This window comes from Cavia porcellus, unplaced genomic scaffold (assembly GCF_034190915.1).
Source record: "Cavia porcellus strain 051 isolate PalLab524CR breed Dunkin Hartley unplaced genomic scaffold, mCavPor4.1 scaffold_13, whole genome shotgun sequence".
Lineage (NCBI taxonomy): Eukaryota > Metazoa > Chordata > Mammalia > Rodentia > Caviidae > Cavia > Cavia porcellus.
In genome coordinates, this window is record NW_026947496.1 from 57,686,149 (window position 1) to 57,709,712 (window position 23,564).

A 23,564-nucleotide genomic window follows, 5' to 3' on the forward strand; every position below is an offset into this window, starting at 1 on the left:
AATTTCCTGTGGAATTTTGCCATGAATTCATCAAGATTTTTCTTTGTTGGTAAATTTATAATTACATTTTCAGTTTTATTAATTGATGTCGGGTTATTCAAAAATGTTATATCTTCTTGACACAGCTTTTGTAATTCTAAGAATCTGTCAATTTCTTCTGTGTTTTCTACCCTATGAATTTCCATTTAGGTATTGATTATCCTGTGAATTTCCTCAGGATGTAGTTATTTGACCCTTTTCATTCTTTATTGCATGAATTTGAGTTTTCTTTTCTAATATTGATGTTTGGCTGGGAGTTTATCATTTTTATTTTTTCTTTCAGTGAACCAATTATGATTCATTAATTCTTTATATTATATTTTTAGTCTTAATTATGTTTGTTTCTGCTTCAATCTTTATAATTTTTTCCCTTCTTTGGGCATGGGGCTTGACTTGCTCTTCTTTTTCTATAAGCATGAGGTACAGCATCAGGTGTTTTTTTTTTGTGTGTGTGTGTGCTTGTTTCATTTTCATGATGTGAGAATTCCCCACTGTAAGTTTCCCTCTGAGGACTGTTTTCCATTGTGCTCCACATGTGCTGGTAAGTTGTAGATGCACTTTCATTTGATTCTGGATATTTTTAATGTCTTCTTTAGGTATGTGTGTGACCCATTGTTTGTTTAGGAGAGTAGTATTTAATTTCCATGTGTTTATGTAGCTTTTGTGGTTTCTTGTCATTAATTTCAGTACACTATGGCTAGTTAATATGCATGGGATAGTGCTATTTGCTTTGCATTTACTTAAGAATGTTCTGTGGGCTAGTGTACAGTCTATTTTGAGACCATCCCATACGCAGCTAAGAACAATGCATATTCAGATATCGTTGAGTAGAAGCCTTTGTAAACATATACTAAGTCCATTTGTTCACAAGTTTATTTCAGTTCTGTTAATTCTTTGCTAAATTTTGTCTAGTTGATCTATCCCTTTGTGACAATGGGATGTTAAGGTCCCCTAATTATGTTATTGTTTATTTAATTTGCCTTATATAATTGAGTGCTCCCATATGTATTTTTATGTATTTATAATTGTTCTCTCTTGTTCTTCATTCATATGTATTTATAATTGTTCTCTCTACCTCTTGAAATTTTTCCCTAACAAGTGTGTAATGACCTTATTTACCTTTTCTGATTATTCTTGGCTTGAAGTTCATATTGTCTGCAAAAAGAATAGCTACCTCTGCTTTTTTTTTTTTTTTTGGTTTCTATAATATGGAATATTGTTTTCCATGCTTTGACATCCAGTTTATGAGTTTCTTTTTGAACTATATGTGTTTCTTGCATACAGTATTTTGTTGGATTTTTATTTCTCAATTCACTCTGCCAGTCTGTTTCTTTTAATCAGTGAATTGAGGTCATTTACATTAAAGGTTTTAACTAGTATTATTAGAATTCAGACACCTGCAGCTTAGCTATACTTATATGAGCAGAAGGCTAGGCTAAAGAACTCAAGTTTAGGCTTTGCCTTATCCCCTTGGAGACATCATCTGTAGCTTCCTGTCTTCCAGATGAGCACCCTGCCACTGCCAACAGATAACTCCTCCATCTCTCACCAAGTTTCCGAGTCTCATGCCATTGTCAGCTCACAAGGGCACACATCATAGCCAGATGTGGCTTCACACTGTCCTTCACATGCTGTGTGATTTCAAGCTTAGCACAGTCAGAGTCTTTGTACAGGCACAGCACCAAGGCAGGCTACAGCTATCCTTCAGATGACTGATAGATCCTCCTGAGCCACAGTACCCACACCATGCTGGTTGGGGCAGGGCAAATGGTGGCTCTGGATACTGTTGAAGATAAACTCCTTGGTATGGTAGGTGCAAGACTGGGTACACTTGGGGCACTCTGAAGTCTCATGTTGGGTCAGTGGTTGCTGTAGAATACAGGCACCACATTTGTTCTCATAGTATACACTCTTTACAGGTCACATGCCTTTGTGGCTCTCATAGGCCCCCACTGAAGTCACAGAACTCTCATTGAGGTGCTATTTGGGGCATTTGTGCTGCAAGTGTACAGGTAGATTGCAGTAGCTCTGCTTGTTGGGGCAGTGATTGGAGTACGGGCTACTTTGAAGCTACAGGTATTCTGGTGGCCCGAAGCTGACCAACGGGCCTGCTCTGGTCGCAGCCCTCCTCACTATGGATTCAGAACACAAGTAGACTTAATACCTGCTCTCCAGCTCTGGATCTGTGTAGATCTTTGTAGAGTCCAGAGGAAGTTGGTCCTCAGGGCATTTGAAAACTCCTTCACTGAGAACTGCTTGCAGGCAGGTATCACAGAAGCAATGGCCACAGATCGAATCATACATGGGCTCATGCATTGGACTTCAACATAGTGACCACAGGTGATGCCAGTTGGGCTTCTTTAGGAACTTATGGTTGAAGTCGGATACAGCGGATGGGCACAGGCTAGGGGGACAGGAGAACCTCACAGCCCATGCCTCGATCCCTCATTGCTGGCCTCTGGGCAGCACCAACTGGCCAATCCATCTATTCTTAAAGTTATTTCTTTGCATCAGTGTTCTAAATTCATAATGTGAAATATTAAGGGTTACAAAGATTTTGCCTTTTATCTCATAAAGTGTGGAATTTAGTTGAGGGTATAGATATTATTCATATACATAGACAATGAAATTCTCTTGGAGAACACATGATGAAACAAATGACATTAAAAGTAGCAGGTGTTGAGTGTGAGATGGTGAGTTGATGGCTAGAAGGGAAATGAGTGTTTTTAAACAACTACAATAGCATTTACCACGTGAATCTTAGTACTCTGACACCCCACTCAGATCTCATTTGCTGTTCAGCTGCTGTGGAGGTGGACTAATTACTCATTTAGACTCCTCCAAGAATTACTTTAGGCTATGTAGCCATATTGTTCAGAAACAAAGGAAGTGGTGTTTCTGTACCTCTATACCCAAGGAATGGATAGCTGATGAGAAAAAGAGAAAAACGTTGTCCTTAGCTCACGTGGTCTTAATCTGTGGTGTCATTTATGTTCCACGCTCTTGTGGATTCATATTAAGCTTGGGACACGGAAGGCTCGGGTCCGCCCCCAACGCACGAGCCACGGTGCAAGCAGGTCTGCAGAGGAGGAGCTGGGCAGATCTGGGGTGCCCTCACTGGCCTCTCTGCGTGTCTGGAGGACTCTGGATTTCTGCGCCCAGACTGCTGGAGTTCCCTCAGGCTTCCAGGTGCAGTGAAGGAGAGAGGTGGGTTTGAGGCTTCCACATCAGCCTCCCCACTCCCGGCTTCATTTGGAGACCTGCTGAGCTCCCGATAGGTGGGCTGGCCCACACTACCAGCCTAGCCCAGGCTGTTTAGCTGCCGCGCCTGGCCATAGGTCTGCAGAGGAGGAGCTGGGCAGATCTGGGGTGCCCTCACTGGCCTCTCTGCGTGTCTGGAGGACTCTGGATTTCTGCGCCCAGACTGCTGGAGTTCCCTCAGGCTTCCAGGTGCAGTGAAGGAGAGAGGTGGGTTTGAGGCTTCCACATCAGCCTCCCCATTCCTGGCTTCATTTGGAGACCTGCTGAGCTCCCGATAGGTGGGCTGGCCCACACTACCAGCCTAGCCCAGGCTGTTTAGCTGCCACGCCTGGCCATAGGTCTGCAGAGGAGGAGCTGGGCAGATCTGGGGTGCCCTCACTGGCCTCTCTGCGTGTCTGGAGGACTCTGGATTTCTGCGCCCAGACTGCTGGAGTTCCCTCAGGCTTCCAGGTGCAGTGAAGGAGAGAGGTGGGTTTGAGGCTTCCACATCAGCCTCCCCATTCCCGGCTTCATTTGGAGACCTGCTGAGCTCCCGATAGGTGGGCTGGCCCACACTACCAGCCTAGCCCAGCCTGTTTAGCTGCCGCGCCTGGCCATAGGTCTGCAGAGGAGGAGCTGGGCAGATCTGGGGTGCCCTCACTGGCCTCTCTGCGTGTCTGGAGGACTCTGGATTTCTGCGCCCAGACTGCTGGAGTTCCCTCAGGCTTCCAGGTGCAGTGAAGGAGAGAGGTGGGTTTGAGGCTTCCACATCAGCCTCCCCACTCCCGGCTTCATTTGGAGACCTGCTGAGCTCCCGATAGGTGGGCTGGCCCACACTACCAGCCTAGCCCAGCCTGTTTAGCTGCCGCGCCTGGCCATAGGTCTGCAGAGGAGGAGCTGGGCAGATCTGGGGTGCCCTCACTGGCCTCTCTGCGTGTCTGGAGGACTCTGGATATCTGCGCCCAGACTGCTGGAGTTCCCTCAGGCTTCCAGGTGCAGTGAAAGGGAGAGGTGGGTTTGAGGCTTCCACATCAGCCTCCCCATTCCTGGCTTCATTTGGAGACCTGCTGAGCTCCCGATAGGTGGGCTGGCCCACACTACCAGCCTAGCCCAGCCTGTGTAGCTGCCGTGCCTGGCCATAGGTCTGCAGAGGAGGAGCTGGGCAGATCTGGGGTGCCCTCACTGGCCTCTCTGCGTGTCTGGAGGGCTGTGGATATCTCTGCAACCAGGGAGGGTCCACAGGTTCCTGAAGCACTGCAGCCTGTGGTGAGTACCCTAACCCGGCTGCGATTGAAGAACTGTGGAGCTTCCAAGGGGCAGGTGGGCGCACAGTGTCCCTGAGGCCCAGCTTGTCTGGAACTGCGGAGTTCTGAGCAGGCAGAGGAGGGCCACTGGTTCTGTAGGCCTAATGGCTTGGAGTAGCGCGGCGCCAGAGTCCCAGTAGCTCCAAACATAGAAGGGGATTTTCAACAGATCCTGAGGAAGCTTTCAAATAACACTTGAAACACAGAAATATAGGAAAATGACAAAACAAAAGACCAAATTACAACCTCAAACCTCCAGCCAATCTCAAGAAACCCTAGGAGCGATGTATATAGAAGAAAATATATCCCATCCACCTCATATATCGGACACAATAGCCACTGAAATTGACAAGCAACTCCAGGAAGCTTTAAAGAAATTCAAACTCGAAATAATCTCCCAGATAAAAGAAGAAATGTTAAAAGAAATGAAAGAGATTCTAAATATATCTAAAGAAAACACAGATAAAAAATTGGAGGAACTAAACAAAAATATAGAATCCCTAGACGAGCAATATAAGAAACAAACAGAATACATAATGCAGATGCACAGAGATATACAGGAAATAAAAAACTCCACTGAAAGTTGTAAAAACCGCCTTAATGAAAGTGAAGATAGAATTTCAGACCTTGAAGACAGGATTGCAGCTAGTGAACAGGAAAGGAAAGATCTTTTAAAAATAACAAGGAACCAGGAAACAACAATTCAACAACTGCAAGACGATGCAAAGAAGAATAACATAAGAATGATAGGGATTAATGAAAGAGAGGGAGACAACATGAAGGATGTCAGGAGGATATTTAGAGAAGTAATAGCTGAAAATTTCCCAAGCATGAGATCAGAAACTGACATCAGGATCAGTGAAGCATATAGAACTCCAAACAGTCATAACCAAAATAAAACTACACCCAGACATATAATAGTCACCATCCCAGAAATCCAACACAAGAATAGATTATTAAAAGCTGTCAGAGAGAAAAGACAAATCACTTATAAAGGAAAACCTATCAGAATCACAGCAGACTTCTCAGCACAAACGATAAAGTCAAGAAGAGCATGGAGTGAAGTATTCCAGATCCTAAAGCAAAATGATTTCCAACCAAGACTGATATATCCTGCAAAACTATCATTCAAAATAGATGGTGCAATACGATACTTCCATGACAAAGAACAGCTGAAGAACTTCATGAACACCAAACCAACCCTGCAAAAAATATTGAAAGACAGTTTAGATACACAAAGGAAAAAACCACTAAGCAAAGCAAATAATTAAACAGAACCGAAAGATAAAGATGCAACAGCAGAGAGATAACATTCCTACAATTAACCAGCATTTAACAGTAATAACCATTAATGTAAATGGTCTCAATGCACCAATCAAAAGAAACAGACTAGCAGAATGGATCAAGAAACAAAATCCAACCATATGCTGTTTACAGGAAACCCATCTAACCCAGAAAGATACTCACAGACTGAAAGTCAAAGGATGGAAAACAATTCTTCATGCAGCAGGAATCCAAAAAAAGGCAGGAGTAGCCATTCTGTTTGCAGACAACGTGAACTTTAAACCAACAATGACCATAAAGGACAAAGAAGGTCACTACATACTCGTAAGGGGAAAACTCCAAGAGGAAGAGATAACTATCTTAAATATATACGCACCAAACTCCAGAGCACCCAGTTATATAAAACAATTATTAACAGAAATGAAAACTCAAATTATCAGTAACACAATTGTAACAGGAGACCTTAATACACCACTGACACCAAGGGACAGATCAACCAGACAGAAAATGAGCAAAGAAATAACAGAACTGAATCACACCTGTGAACAAATGGGTTTGATAGACATATACAGAATGTTCCACCCAACAACATCAGAATACACATTCTTCTCAGCAGTACATGGATCATTTTCTAAAATAGACCATATATTAGCTCACAGAACATATTCAAGCAAATGCAAAAGAGTTGAAATCATCCCTTGCATATTATCGGATCATAGCGCTCTGAAATTAGAAATTAATGACAAAGGATACTGCAAAAATTCCGCAAACACATGGAAACTAAATAACACACTCTTGAGTAATCAGTGGGTCACAGAAGAAATTAAAGAAGAAATTAAACAATACCTAAAAGAAAATGAAAATGCAGATACAACTTACCGGAATCTGTGGGATGCAATGAAAGCCGTTCTGAGAGGAAAATTTATTGCACTGAGTTCCCACATCAGGAAAACAGAACGAATACAAATAAATAACTTGATGCTACACCTCAAACAGCTAGAAAAAGAAGAGCAAGTCAAGCCCAAAGCCAAAAGAAGAGAGGAAATTATAAAAATCAGAGCAGAAATCAATGCAATAGAGACTAAGAAAACAATCCAAAGAATCAACGAATCAAAGAGTTGGTTCTTTGAAAGAATAAATAAAATCGATAAGCCCCTAGCCAACCTTATTAAAAAAAGGAAAGAAAAAGCTCAAATTCATGCAATAAGAAATGAAAAAGGAGAAATCACTACAGACCCAATAGAAATACAGAGGATCATCAACACCTATTTCGAAAACCTCTACTCTCAAAAGTTTGATAACACAGAAGAAATAGACAGATTCTTAGAAGCATATGAAGTACCAAAGCTAGATCAAGAGGATATAAAACTGTTGAATAACCCAATCTCTGCTAATGAAATTGAGAATGTAATTGGGTCCTTGCCCACCAAGAAGAGCCCAGGCCCAGATGGATTCACTGCAGAATTCTACAAGAAATATAAAGAAGACCTAATGCCGACACTCCTCAAACTATTCAATGAAATTGAAAGGGAAGCAATCCTTCCTAAGTCATTCCTGGAAGCAAATATTACTCTAGTACCAAAACCTGAGAAAGACCCAACTATAAAAGAGAACTATAGACCGATCTCCCTAATGAACACAGATGCAAAAATCCTCAATAAAATATTGGCAAATAGGATCCAGCAAATCATCAAGAAGATTATACACCATGACCAGGTGGGATTCATCCCAGGAATGCAAGGATGGTTCAACATACGCAAATCAATAAATGTAATCCACCATATCAATAAAGCCAAAAATAAGAATCACATGATCATCTCTATAGATGCAGAAAAAGCCTTCGATAAGGTCCAACACTTATTCATGATAAGAACTTTACAGAAAATTGGAATAAAAGGTCTTTACCTCAATATAATAAAGGCCATTTATGACAAACCAACAGCCAGCATCATACTAAATGGCCAAAAATTGAAAGCCTTTACTTTAAAATCGGGTACAAGACAAGGATGTCCTTTATCACCACTCCTATTCAATATAGTACTGGAAGTACTAGCCAGAGCAATTAGGCAAGAAAAAGAAATAAAAGGGGTAAAGATAGGAAAAGAAGAAGTTAAATTATCACTGTTTGCAGATGACATGATACTCTACATAGAAGACCCCCTAAACTCCATTGAAAGACTCTTAGATACAATAAATAAATTCAGTAATGTGGCTGGATACAAAATCAATACTCAGAAATCAATAGCATTCCTATACACGAACAACAAAATTACAGAGAGGGAAATAAGAGAAACTGGACTATTCACATTAGCAAGCAAAAAAATGAAATATTTAGGAATTACTCTTACGAAAGAAGTGAAAGACTTATACAGTGAAAATTATAATACACTGAAAAATGAAATTGAAGATGATCTCAGAAAATGGAAAGACATCCCTTGCTCATGGATAGGAAGAACAAACATTGTGAAAATGGCCATTCTCCCAAAACTGTTATACAGATTCAATGCAATCCCAATAGAAATACCATCAACATACCTTATAGATCTAGAGAAATCACTCCTAAATTTCATCTGGAACCAGAAGAGACCTAGAATCGCAAAGGCAATTCTAAGCAGCAAAGACAAAGCAGGAGGCATCACAATCCCTGACTTGAAGTTATACTACAAAGCAACAGTAGTAAAATCAACATGGTATTGGAATCAAAACAGAGCTGAAGATCAGTGGAATAGATTAGAAGATACAACCACAACTACGAACACACTCAACCACCTTATTTTTGATAAAGGAGCCAAGCAAGTTCACTGGAAGAATGACAGTCTCTTTAATAAATGGTGCTGGAAAAACTGGCTCTCCATTTGCCGAAAACTAAAGCTAGACCCATGTCTATCACCATGTACTAAATTAAAATGTAAATGGGTCAAAGATCTGAATATTAAAACAGAAACACTAAATCTATTGGAAGACAAAATAGGTAGAAACCTTGGAGACATAGGAGTAGGTAAAGAATTCATGAACAGGACTCAAACCGCACGGGAAATACTTCCCAGAATCAATAACTGGGACCACTTCTTATTAAAAAGTTTCTGCATGTCAAAAGAAATCTCCAGCATAGTGAAAAGAAAACCCACAAACTGGGAAAAGATTTTAGTGAACTCTCTCTCAGACAAGGGCCTCTTGTCTAAAACATACAAAGAATTAAAGAAACTCAGACCTCCGAAATTCAAAGATCCAATCCAAAAATGGGCATCTGAGATGAATATGCAATTCTCAGATGAAGAAATGCAAATGGCAAATAAATACATGAAAAAATGCTCATCATCATTGGTCATTAGAGAAATGCAAATTAAAACCACACTGAGATACCATCTCACTCCTGAAAGAATGGCCAGGATCAAGAAAACCGACAACAAATGCTGGAGAGGCTGTGGGGAAAAAGGAACTCTCCTGCACTGCTGGTGGGAGTGTAGACTGGTACAGCCTTTGTGGAGATCTGTCTGGAGATTTCTCAAAAAGTTGGGACTGGAAATCCCATTTATTCCAGCTATTCCACTTCTAGGCATATTCCCAGAAGAACTGAAAGCATCATACCACAGTGATATATGTGCACCTATGTTTATAGCAGCACAATTTGTAATCGCCAGATCTTGGAAACAACCCAAGTGCCCATCAACTGAGGAATGGATAAAAAAGTTGTGGTATTTCTATACAATGGAGTATTATTCAGCTATAAAGAAGGATCACATTGAGATATTTATCAATAAATGGGCACAGCTTGAGACCATACTCATAAGTGAAATAAATCAATCTCGCAAGTGTGAATACCGAATAGTTTCCCTAATGTAAGTAATGATTCAAATATATAAAAATATGTGGTAATCATGATTCCCCATTAGGTGGCCTTGAAGCCTTATAAAGTTTTCACTCATTAATTAGAAAGGCTTTATTCTGGGCTTCTTGATATGAAAATATTTGAAGCTAGAGTATATGAAGTTTTACCCAAATATTTCAAGGAAAAAGACACTATGGTAACTACTATTAAGTCAGGTTATAAGGTGGTGAAGTACTAGGTTATTGAAACAGTCATGCTGTGACCTCTATTGTTATATTGTTATGTCCTGTTTTATCTCAATCTCCCCCTTATTGTTTCAAAAAAAATTATTTAGTCATTTCTTATGTTTGTCTTAATTAAAGAAAAAATTCAAAAAAATTAGGATATATAAATAGTAACTCTTTTTGATTTCCTATTAACTTGTTTTGAAGTCCTGTAGTACTCCCACGATCTTGTTTTGACTGATTAGACTCTGTTCCATTCTATATGATAGTATCAAGTTTGAAGACATAGGCAACTACTTTGAAGACAATAAGATTCACTAAGATACCCATTCTGGTTTGACTATTGTCTTCTTTGGAAGTCCTGTAATGTTCACAATGCCTAAGTTTTATTGGTCTTGTTCTCTACTGTTTTGTCCAACTTTATAATATCTAATAAGATAGACAATTCTTTTTAAGGAAACAAGGGACAACGTTGATAACCATTGTTGATAAACTTGTACTCTGTTCTACACCATGTGCTATGTCTATCCTTGGTATTGACTGACAGCTTTGTTTTGCCATATTTGACTATATTCTTCCCCCCCCCAAAGAAAGTAATAAGCACTAAGGAGTAATAAAATCCAAGATGTGTAAATTTTGTTGTAAAAAAGAGAGGGAAAAAAAAAAAGAAAAAGAGCTCTAACGGATATAACAGCAAGTGTGTTTGGGGGTGTTAAATAGCTGACTTTATCAATGTTTTTGGAACATTGAACACAGCTGTTTGCAGTCTCCCTGTTTGAATGTCCACCTTGTGTTCTTTGATACTGTGATTTGAGGAACTATTTTCAAGAAAATAGTGTGTAATCTACTAGCAGGTAATTTCTTACTGTTATGGTTTTTTGTTTTGTTTTGTTTTGTTTTGTTTTGTTTTGTAGTTCTGTATTGCGTGTACCCTTACGCCGCTTTGGTTTGTTTTGTGTTTTTCTCTTTTCCCTCTTAAATAAAAAAAAAAAAAGCTTGGGACACAATGGAACCCAGGTCTTTTCCTCATTTCCTGACCTATTGTGTTTTTATCCATCTTTTGTAAGTCACTTGCTCAGAGTGTTTACCTTTGAATGTTACCAAGAAACTCCACCTAAAAGCAACCACAAAAAAAAAAAAAAAAAAAAAAAAAAACACCTTGAAGAATTAACATGGAAGAGTTAGTAATCACTTAGAAACTGATGATCCAGAGTCTAGTGAGTCAAAATGTCTGTGTTGGCCCCATGTTGCTTGGCTTTGAAAATACAGGTCCAGAGAAAGCACTGGCTAGGGCTTAGGGAGCTATTTCATCAGAAGGATGTGATGAAAAGAAAAGTACAATGGAATGTGAGTATTTTCATAAATATTGATGTACTGGGATGATGTTTCATTGTGGGTGGAATCTGCACTTTCTGATGATTACTGAGCATTTTTTTCATGCTTTCATGTACTTGTTGATCATTTGTATATCTTCATTTGAATAATGTCTATTCATTTGCTCATTTTAGGTTGAATTATTTAGTTTGGCTTAAGTCTTTTGAGTACTATGTGTATAGTAATTCTTTGTTGGAAGAATCATTTGCAAACATTTTCCCACATTCTGCAGGCTGTCTCCATACTATGATTGTTTTCTGTGTAGTGACTTTCTACTTGATCATGATATCTTCAGTGAGTAAGAAAAGATGTTGAAAAAGTAAAGGACTAAAACAGAGGCCAAAATTTGAGAGTCAAAGAATAAGAAGTCCCAACAAGGCCAAGAAGGATAACAGAAAAAAAGAAATTAACAATTCAACTGGAAAAAAATCATTGGAATGAATAAGAATAGTAGTAATGGAAACACTATCAATTTGTGATTTCAGAAATAGCTCCATGCACAGATCCCAGATATAACTTCTGAAGTATACTGAGGTTTTAGAAGTCAGGAAGATAGATTTCTTGCAAATAAGAAAGGGATTGAGAAGTGGGGTGGGGAGAGCAGAAGGGGAAGCAAAAAGAATTCAGATGTGTTATGTATATGAACTAACTCCTCATGAATATAATCATTATGTCTGCAAACATGTACTAATAATAATGTTTCAGAAAGGAATGGTACAAAAAATTGCTACCAAGGCAAAGAGAGAGAGAGAGAGAGACAGAGAGAGAGAGAGAGAGAGAGAGAGAGAGAGAGAGAGAGAGAGAAATATATCTTAGATTTAGAGTTCAAATGACAAAGATACCAGTTGTAGCTAGAAGGGTTGTCTGTGCAGAGTTTAAGGTATTGAGACATGATGAAGAACTGACCAGGTTCCCAGGATTCAGGTAAATAACAGAAAATAAATAGAACATTGAACAATCATAACAAATTAGAGAACTATCCTAGTTAAGTTGTTTAGAATTCATGAGAGCTGGAATTTTACCCCAGGGTGGAAGACATGGTGTGAAGTAGCAGGGAGAAGTATGGTCCACACCAGTTCCTGAGATCTGTGATGGATGAAAGACAAGCACAGTGCTGACTGACACTTGAGAGAGGGGCAGAGAGCTGTCTCTTCTGTTCAGGGCCAACTTTCAGTTAAGGCAGGAACAAACCACTCAGGAGTAGTTAAGGAGAATGTGGGATTTCTATGAATTAGCTGTTAAAATATGGAAAATGTAGCATGATGATTAAATGTGTGAACAGGACTGTCACACATTTGTGGAGCCACGCGCAAAGTGCAAATGTGGTCCTCTTATCCAAAAGTTATAATTTCAACATTGTGAGGGAGAACTGACATGTAGGACTCTTTTGTATGTAACTCACTAGGCAACAGCAGAAATTGTTAATGGCTCTGGGTCCAGACTTTCTGGACTTAGTTCTACCCTCTATCTTGATTTAGTAAGAAACTCAGCCTTCTGAATTTTATTCTTTAATATGGCAATAATCTTACTATCAGAGTTTTGGTGACAACTAAATGCATTACATGAAATATTCAGTATATACTAAGCGTTCTCAAAACTTTTGAATTTTATTATTTATGGAAATAGAATATTTGAAAGCTAGTATAATTGCTGAAAAGAGAATCAGCCCTCATTGATTGGTGAACAAGTCCAATGGGAACCTATTTAAAGCTATTTATGCTTTCCTTATTTTTCCAAATGATGAATGGTCAGTATGAGAAAAGAACTGACTACTCAATTTGTCCACATGCAAAAAGTTGCGATGTTGTTTGGTATTTTCTGAGTTTTGCATTTGTAAAAACAATTGGGATTCTGGTTCCTTCACAAAAGTGTAAGTTTGCATATTATGGGATATTTTTGCCATCGCTAAGGAGTTGATGGCAGAAGGTGACTTAAATTCAGCAAATTGGCAGGCTGTGCTGCCCCTGAAAACTGACCCACTAATGTGAAAAATGAGCTACAGCCTGATTTGTGCCCCTTTCCAAATATTTCCCCTGAAAATTTACAGACTTTTCTTTTTCCTACTTAAGAAACTCCTTTGCTACTCCAGGGATAACACTATTGGGTTTTTTTTAAATGAATAGAGAGTTTTGTGGTCCTTAATTGGGAGAGGAACTTGTCAAAATAATATATTCACAAATGCTCTGAACCATTATGGGCTTAGTAACACTATATAAACTGTCACAAGGCTTCTGGCAAGTGGGTTGATTTTTCAGCAGTACTAAAAGCTGCCAGGAATATCTTTCAGAAATTTATTCCCTTGAAGATTTCCAGTTTGGGTATTAGAAAGGTAGGGAGGAAGCAAGGGGGAGACAGGAAGGGAATTAGATGGCTAGGTAACTGCTGAAATATTTGAACTATGACAGCAGATTTCCATTTAATTTGGTTTAGGAACTAATCTGATTTGAAATCAGAAGTTTTAGTAAGTTAGAATATTTCTTTACTAGATTTGTACTATAGATAATTTGAGAAAACTAATGAGAAGACTAGCAGGCTGATGTAAGTGAAAATGGAAGGAAAAATAAAAGAAATGAACTCTTTATGTTTTTCTGAAACGGATCTGACTATATGCCCAGGATGATGTTCTGTTCATGTGTGACTTTTGTTTCTGATGGCACAAAGATCAGTTTCCCATTTCAGGGACCACATATACAGCTCACAGCTTCCCACATTCTGCAAGTACTTTCCAATGAGTAAAAATACTTAAAAACATGAATGAATATTGGCTATCATTTTCAATTATTCCCGCTTTTCCCCAGTTTCAAGTTTTCTTAAACATATTTTGTGCCACGGGCTTCTTTTTCAATCTAGAGAAACCTGGAGGTTACTTTCCAGAATAGAGTTTCTAAATGCATAAAGTAAAATGCACAAGATCATAAGAGAAACCAATTATACTGAAATACAGTTCTGTCCTTCAACCTCTTGCATAAGAACTCCTGCCCTAGTTCTTGGGCCTCATTATGCAGATCATGCTAATCAGTGGAGAAAAAAATCAGAAAAGAGAATTTGAATTTTGTCAAGAATAACTACTAAAGGGGTAAAAGGAAAGAAAAATACAGCAAAGGAAATGGAAACAGAAAGACCCCTTGGGATGAAGTGCATTTTGATGCTGTGTATAGAAGGAGAAACATGAAGAGAACCTTCAGGGAAAGCAGAAGGAGGTAAAAAGTTACAGATTGAAAAAAACGGCAGAAGTAGGTTTTAAAATGTATACACTTTCATGTGCTGTGAGAAACACCATTAGAAATATTATTTTGGAGTGTGCTTGAAGACTGGGTCATATGAGGTTCAGAAGCAAATTCAGGCACATGACTTTTAAAAAAATTTATTTTGTTTGACAGTTCCGTCCTCTGTACAGTCATCTCTAACTCAAAAGCCATGTTTATCTTTTGTGATCAGTCCTACATTGCAGACGTTCTGTGATACTTCTTTCCCTTACACACCTTTCTTCTCTCATAACTTGATTTGGTTTCACACTGATAATTTCACTCTTGCTTTGCCTTGTTGTGTTAACTTCCTTTCCTTGAGTGTTCTCCTACCTAGAATGTTGTGATGAATGAATGAATGAGTGAAAATAATAAATACGTTTAGAGAATGAATGATGGACGCATGTCAAAGTATTTGCATATATTTCTGCTAGGGGTCTTGTCAGAAGACACTGACATTGTGGTCACTATAGATGCGTACTTAGGACACAGGAAAGTTACTCTCACTTGTGTGTGCTATTGGTTAAACAATGTTGTGATAGAAAATTTGCTAATGATGAAGAAAATTATGATTCACAGGAATAGCTGTTGATACATTGAGATTTGGACTTGAATATACCTTTGGTCATCTATATTCTATCTGTGGACTCAACCAACTGCTAATCAAAACTGTAGAGTGAATCCCATGGTGATTGAATTTGTTCTGAATATATACAGAATTTTTTCTTTCATTATTACATAAAAACAATATAACAATTACTTACCTAATATTCACATCCCAATGGATATTTTAAGTTAAAAAGTGATTTAAAATAAATGGGATGTAGCTCAGTGGCATAAGTGGCTGCCTGGCAAGCGTGAGGTAGCAAGTTCAATCTCTGGTACCAAATAAATAAATGGGACAATGTATGTAAGGTATCAGCAAAAAATGTGCTTTTAAAACCGAAAGAAGGAACAAGCACTTGTATGATAATGACAATTATTCATTCACAACAAACTTGTAAATTAGATATTATGAAACTCTTTATGGAAAGAAGTCAAATGAAGGCTTTAAAGCTATTAGGAAACCTAGTCAAGGGAACACAGCTTAAAAGAACATCAGAATAGAAATTTGACAAGAGCTAAACTGACCTATTACATTGTATTTCAGTTTGCACCAATCTCATTTGTCATTTAAACACTCAAAGAATATCTAATATTTACTTTTGAGTATTACAGTGACAAAAATGCCCATCACTGATCACAGGAGAATTAAAATTATTAGTTTGCTAAAGATGAAGAAAAAGAAAAGAAAAATGGTTTAACATATTGAGTATCATATAGCTATCATTTCTTTGTTAAAAATGTTAGCTTCATGACAAATTTAATTAAAATAGTTTTGTAACTATGTTAAACCTTGCTTTATTACAGCAAAACGATCCATTTATTATAAAAACTAATTTTTAATTTCCACATAAACGTAAATGGGTAATATGCAATTATTTCACACACCTCTGGATATCTAAAATGTTTTATTCTTGATATTCCAATTGAAATATGAAATAAATAGTTAACTCATTTGTTCACAATATTGCAGCAAATATTAGTTATACTTTTGAGGAATAAGTTGGTGGTATTCTTCTTCAAAAGTTCTAATGAATATTCTTTTAAATAGGTACATAATATAGCTTAAACAACAATTCTTTAACATTCAGTTTAATCACACTAAGATATTACATATCTGTTGTGTAGTGAGCATTATTTTAAGAAATAAGCTTCTCAGGAATCCTGATTAAATTTCAATTGAAAATAAATATTATTTTAATGGGTACTATTAATGTTTAATAAGGTACAAATTTGTACACATTTATTTTCTAAATTGTTATCAACATAGCTGATTTTCAATAAGTAACAATATGAACAGGTAACAATCACATACGTAATTGAAGTCCACATTAACCACTGTTTTGTTTCTATTAAAGATTTAGATTTTTTTCCCCCCCAAGAGCTTAGATTTTATTCAAGTATAATTAGAAGTTCACTTTGTATGTTGGTCTTGAAGAGTTAGGGTTCCAGAAAGGAAAATGTGTTTTAAAGTATTTGGACTTTTTCAGCATCAAAACAAAATCTGGGGCCGGGGATTCAGCTCAGCAGCATAAGCATCTGCCTAGCAAGCACAGTTTGATCCTCAGTACCAAAAAAAAAAAAAAAAAAAAAAAAGCTGGTGACAGTTGGTAGTAAAACCAATATGAGATTATCTAAGCTTTCATTTGTGAACAAGATTGAGAATAATAAAAAATTGAGAGGCAATTAATGAAATATATCTTGGTGAATTTAAATAAATATTTTAGCTTCCAAAAAGATGATATTTGTAAGACAAACCAGTTAAGCTAAGAAAAGCACAGAAAGTTATATTAATCATTCCAAACTAAGGATCTGAAATGACAATAAATCAAATCCATATTGAATATGAAGGAAAACATTCCAGAAATCTTAATGCATATCCTGCCAACATACCTGGATTAACAGGAAAAGGTCACTCTATACTCTTCAGTCCAAATGTACAGAGACATTAGAAAAAATATCAAACCATATGCAGAAATTCTAAAAAGAAGAAGAGATTTTCTTTTCTTCCAGTAATCCCTTGTTAGAAGCTAAGGAAAATGAAGGCATTATTGTCTACAAGATTGATCTGTAGATCAACATAATGATAGTTTTTCTTGAAACCCATATTATATACCCAGAAATTGCTTTATCATTTGTAATGTTAACTTACAATATAGTAAAAGACTCAATTTTAGAAATTTAAAGTTTAAGTACTAGTTAGCTATAAAGGAATAATAAGACAGAAAATTGGGAGCTATAAAATTGTTTATGAGCTATTTATGACTACAGGCCACTGGGGACATAAGAATAATAAACCATGAAGAACAAATTTTAGTATTCTATATTAATTTTTAAATATATCAAGTGGTATCTTAGGGCTCCAAGGCAGAATGCAATCTATGACATGACTTTGCAACTGTTTTAAAAATATAAAACCTAGCCATATTGAAAGAAGTGGCAAAGAAAGAAATTGATTTAAGCAACATTTGAAAGTAGTGTTTTTACTGTATATTTTAATAATAAACTTGAACTGTTAATTAACATTCTACTCTGGTTAATAATATATTCTTCAACCAAAAAGGAATTTAAGAAACAACTTTATATGTACACTACTGAAGACCACATGGTCGACTAAGCAAATATATATATATATATATATATATATATATATATATATATGGAATAAGAATCCACTGTTTCACTACTGGAAAAAGTACTTATAGATAAATAAAGGAAGATATTATTAGTATAAAGTCTTAGATAGCTGGTTAAGGCAGAAGGTACCAGTGTGAAGTTACACTTATCAACACATAAATTCATAGAAAAATAAGTATAATATAATGCACACAGTTTAGTACATAAATGTACATTTCTCAGCTCTCCTTATAAAAACATTAGAAGTAGTGACAACCTGAATATGCAATCAATCAACAATGGTCAGACCATGCATATAACATGAAATTGATCCATATCCTATAAAAGCCACTTGAGTAAACCAAACCTATGTCTGTAGTTACTGCCCAAGAAGCTTGTTTACCACTTATTAGAGGAGTTTAGACTGCTATCTCTAACAGATAATCCAGGAAGTCCAACAATAATCTCTACCACAAATGGCCTCAAAAAGCCAACTAACTGGCAGATATGCTAACTGTATCCTTACAGTATATGTACAATGAAATTAATAAATAGGGTAACTGCCACTAGAAAGCTATGCAACATCCCTGTTAAATGCACCTGAAGTCTTGTTTTTTCCACTATAAGATTTCCCCTTCCTTTACCTGCTCTTTGACCTCTGCAAACCACAAATGACTCCCTTGGTGTAGTAAACTCTGAAAAGTTTGCTTGCCTCATTTACTTGGTCTTTAATTCCAGAGTAGTGACTCTCCTGCAGCAAACACATTTGTGTTTTAGATCTTGGTGTCTAAAAATAATCTTTAACCAAAATAAACCCAACCTCTTTGCAATTATGATGGATATCAAAGTTGGAGCAGCAAAAATTTAAGATGAGGTAAGTGTATTTTATGTTGCCAGAAAATAAGTAAGTGTTAAAGAAGGAGGAAGAGACTAAAAAAGAGTAAGAGAAGAAAGAAGTGAAAGAGTGAAGAGCAATATAGCAAAAGGGCACAGATGGAAACTTGAAAACTCCCCAAAGGACAAAGCTGGAACAATTTGTACAACCAAAGAAAATGAATATTAATTAAGCCTTACTGATAGGAATAAATGCTTACTTGAATGAAAAAATAAAATGGGAAGAATCAATAGCTCTCTTATATAAAAATTATCTTGGGAAATATAGAAGAATATAAATATATTTATATAAATATATGTAAAGAATATAAATATATGTAGAATATAAAAAGGAATAAAGAATATAAATATATGTAGAATATAAAATTACCATTATGATCACAAAATAAATAATTATTGCAAGGAAGATTCACTGATGAATGTTAAAATTAGTGAGCAAAAGCTATAGCGTGAAATGAGAACCTTCAGTACCTTCATGAATCACTATGATGGTCGTAACGTATGTCCACGAATTCTTTGAAAACTTTTTCTTCAGAGATGTAACCTATATCATATCATGAAATTCCTGTTCTGTTTGGTATTTGCTGGATTCAATAAGTCAGTTTTTAAAAAATAAAATTTAAAAAGTGAAAAAAAATGTATCTTTGCTTGAAAACCCAAAAGAAACCATCTTAACCAAATAACCAAGAGTAACTTTAGCAGTCATGACACATATGCTGTTATTTGTACTCGGAAAGAACACCACTGGAAGGAGCGTCACAGTATTTTTCCCAAAATTTCAACACCTTAGCTTAATCATAGGAAAGTATCAACAACAAGGACCAAATTAGAAATGTTTTCCAACATATGTCACTAAACAGCATCCTTTTAGAGCATCAAACTGATAAAAACTAGAAAAGATTCAGCAACATTCCAGTTGCTAAAGAACATGGAGCTATAGTACAATGACAGTCTACAAATTGGTAGCCTTATTGGCTGCTAAAACAGGCAGAAAGACATCAGTTAAAAACTGGAAAAGCCCAGATAAAGTTTGTAGTTTACTAATATTAATTTCTTACAATTGATATAATATTCCATGCTAACAGAAGATTGGGAAAGGCCATGTGAAGTGTCGATGAGAAATCTCTGTACTATCTTTTCAAATTTTAGCAAGCATAAAATTATTTCTTAGTAAGAAATTTTCAGATGCTCATTTAGAAATAATTAAATGTCTATTTGTTAAACAAGTAAAATGGCAAAATTGTTAAAAAAGTTTAATGGCAAAACTAGAATAGTATATGATGTTAGAAAGAAATTTGAGCCATTCACTAAGGGATGTGACCTATACTCTCCTTAGTTTAAGATCATTCCAGAATGATAAAATTCAATGTAACTGTAGCTGAAACATCATTTTTTTAAACATTTCAAATAAATAGTTATGAACAAACATAAATCTTGCAAACAGAAGTTGTGATTGTAGAATACATATGTATATGTGAATGGGTATATATCTCTATATCAACATATAGGTTAGCACTATAATATATATATATATATATATATATATATATATATTTGTAGATATATAGATTCATTTATAGACTTTAAACATTTTAAAATAATTTTATTTAAAGAAAGACTGAACAAACCAGAAAATAGGTAGAAATAATACATACGCTCAGAGAAAAAATAAACAGTAAAAAATCACTACTTGATGTTTACATACTGTCCTTTTACAAATAGTTGTTCAAGATACAAAAGTGGAGCATATAAATTGGGAATTCAAACAGCAAGACTGTAAACAGTTCTGTTTAACTATCCAACAAAAATTTAGTAATATGGTTGTCAATACTATACACTTAAACATACATGCAGTTATCCATATCTTCATCTATGTTGAGATTACACAAACTAAAGCAGGCTAAAATTATTCTGAACAAAGAATAACAGTATTGCTGGGTTTCACATCATTACACTATGGGATCAGCACTGGGTACTGTAGTGTCTTCTTTTTTAAAATTTTATTTAAAAAAGACTAAACAAAACAGAAAATGGGTAGAAATAATACATACTTTCAAAGAAAAAAATACACAGCAAGAAATCACTAGTTGATGATTACAGATTGTCCTCTTAAAATACTTACTCAAGATACTAAAGTGGAGCATATAAAGTGGGGATTCAAACAGTGAGACAGCAACCAGTTCAGTTCAACTATCCAACAGAACTTAGAAATATGATTATCAATCCTATACACTAAAACATACATACAGTTATCCATATTTTCAATTATGTTGAGATTGAGCAAACCCAATCAGGCTAATATCACTCTGAACAAAGATTAATATTATTGCTGGTTTTCACATCATGACACTCCAGGATCAGTACTAGGTACTTTAGTGTCTCTTTTCCTTCAGAGTATCTGTTCATTTCATCGTGTGTCATAAGATCAGTTCTCATAAGCTGTTTATAGATTCTACACATGCATGAGTCTTAACATGTATTTCTCTTCTTTCTATATTAGAGGGAGAAATGAAACAAAGCAATACAAAACAAAACATATTCCTATAAACACATGAAAAGAAAAGACATATAAGACCATTGTACAAGGAGTTCTACCATAGTTCCTGTCTCTTGTTATTCTTCAATAGAATGGCTATATCATCAGACATAGTATAATTGAATATATCCATACATAACAGTATTAATAAAAACACAACTTTGTATATAGTATGAAACTTCAAAAGCAGGCAATTATCAAACCATAATGTGTATTATAGAGTCTTGTCATCTTCAGTGTAGTTGCCTATACTCTCAAACTTGATACTATTAATCATATCAGTTTTGAATAAAATCTGTTGGTACCAAACAGCAATCAAACAAACCAGATTTAACTAAGATCAGTCATGATAAAACAGTGTAAGTCATACAAGGCTCCAGATTAAGTTAATGAGAAATTAAAGATGATTACTGTGCTATATCTTGATGTTTTTGGGAAAGTTGTATGTGCCCTCAAATCTAATGCAAGTAGACAAACTGGGACAGAAAAACATCTATCTAAGCAGAGTGTTGCAAGTAATGTGGGCTTTAAGTCCTGATACACCATTAACAATATCTTCTGCCATCTTCTTTAAGATTCTCACTCCCCTTTCACTTCCCCAGGGTACACTGTGCATTTTTTGGATGTGAGCAAGACCTGTGGTTTTAAATTGGGGGGTGCAACTTTCTATTTACGTAAGTGGTTCCAAACCTTTATCCTAGACTTGATCTCTAATTGTATTCCTTTAGCTATTATCTTTCCAAACTATCCACAAATACTGGTCTAGTTGTACTATTACACTGTGGTTCTCTGTCACATAGAGCATTGTTTTCTCATATTGATGTTCAGCCCATGTACTCTTTTTCATGTAAATTGTATGTCTTATAAATAGCATTTCAGTGGACCCTACCTCCTGATCTACTCCATGTGTGGTTCTTTTTTTAAAATTTAGTGTATCAAGGCCACCGATATTAGAGATTATAACCAACCTTCTCTGCCTCATTTCTGTTATCTTTTTTATCTGTTTCTGTTCTCTTTTGTTGCCATCAGTTGTCTGCTTATCTTCTTCATTCCATTTTCTCCTCCATTCATTGAGGCCTCTCTGCCACTGTTCCTGAAATACTAGTACTTTTCTCTCTCTCTAGAATGCCTTGCAGTATTCTCTGTAGAGTTGGATCGGTTCTCGTGAATTTCTGAAGTTCCTCTTTGTCTTGTTTCTCCATTAATTACTAGAGACAGTTAGTTTATCAGGGTATGTCACTCTGGGCTGAAGGTTATTTTCTTTCAGGGCTTGGAATATTTCACTCCAGACTCTTCTTGACTTGATGGTTTGTGTTGAGAAGTCTGCTGTTATTCTGATGGGTCTTTCTTTATAGGTGATCTGTTTCTTGTCTGTAACAGCTTTTAATATTCTGCTCTTATATTGAATTTCTGGGATCTTGATTATTATATGCCAGGGTGTAGCTCTGTTTTGGTTGTAGGCAGCTAGAGTTCTTTATGCCTCATACATCTGAATATCACTTCCTATAACTTCCTGGGAAGTTTTCCTTAATGTTTCTGTGAATTGCCTTTGTAGTTCCTTTGTTTGTACCCCTGCTTCTTCATTCACACTTTTTATTCTCAAGTTATAGATCCTCTTGTCATTTTATAGCCTTTGTATTGTTACTGCTTGTTTCCTTGTTATTTTAAAAGTTTTTCCTTTCATAATCCCACATTGCAAACCTGTCTTCCAGTTTGGATAATCTATCCTTAGTTTTTTTCAAGCAGATTTGCCATCTTTCCATATAGTTTTTAATTTCCTGTTGATCTCTTTCAATCTGCTTGATGTATTCCATTTTTTAAAATATTCTTCATCAAATGGTTCTCTCCTTTGTTTCAGTTCCTCCCTTCTTCCATCTGTGTCTTCTTGAGGGGTGCTTAGCATCACTTTTATTAATCTTCTTATATCTTGCTTTACTTGGCTAACTATTTCACTTTTGAACTCATCTATGAGGTCCCGAAGATATCTCTTTATGTCCAATGGTGCCGTGTCTGATATTGCATGTTTGCTGTTCTGATTCTCCTTTGTATTTGCCTGTCCTGGGTCAGTGTTCTCAGGGTTGGGACCTGGGGACTTTTTCTTGTTGCTTCCTCTTCCTATCTTTTTTGTTTCTTCCTGGAGGCCCCAGTTTCTTTCTTTGTTGGTTACAATTCTTCTGAAGCACATTGGCTAGATTACCTTTCCCACAGCAGTGTGCTAGTGAGTGGCAAACAGAGTCATCATATGCTGGACCCTGCCCTCTGGATCAGTCAAGCTGCTGTGGCCTGCACTGTATTACTTTGTGTCACCTCCCCTCCAGGTCAGCCAAACTTCTGAGCCTTTACTGTGTTAGTGTGCACTGCTGCCATATGAAATTG

The 23,564-nt window shown here is 36.4% G+C and overlaps 1 pseudogene; it reads right to left on the reverse strand.

Annotated features, from left to right (window-relative positions):
- Positions 1–1,443: 1,443 nt before the first annotated feature.
- LOC100731760 (TNF receptor-associated factor 4-like) overlaps positions 1,444–23,564 on the reverse strand; it is a 103,300-nt pseudogene continuing 81,179 nt past the window's right edge.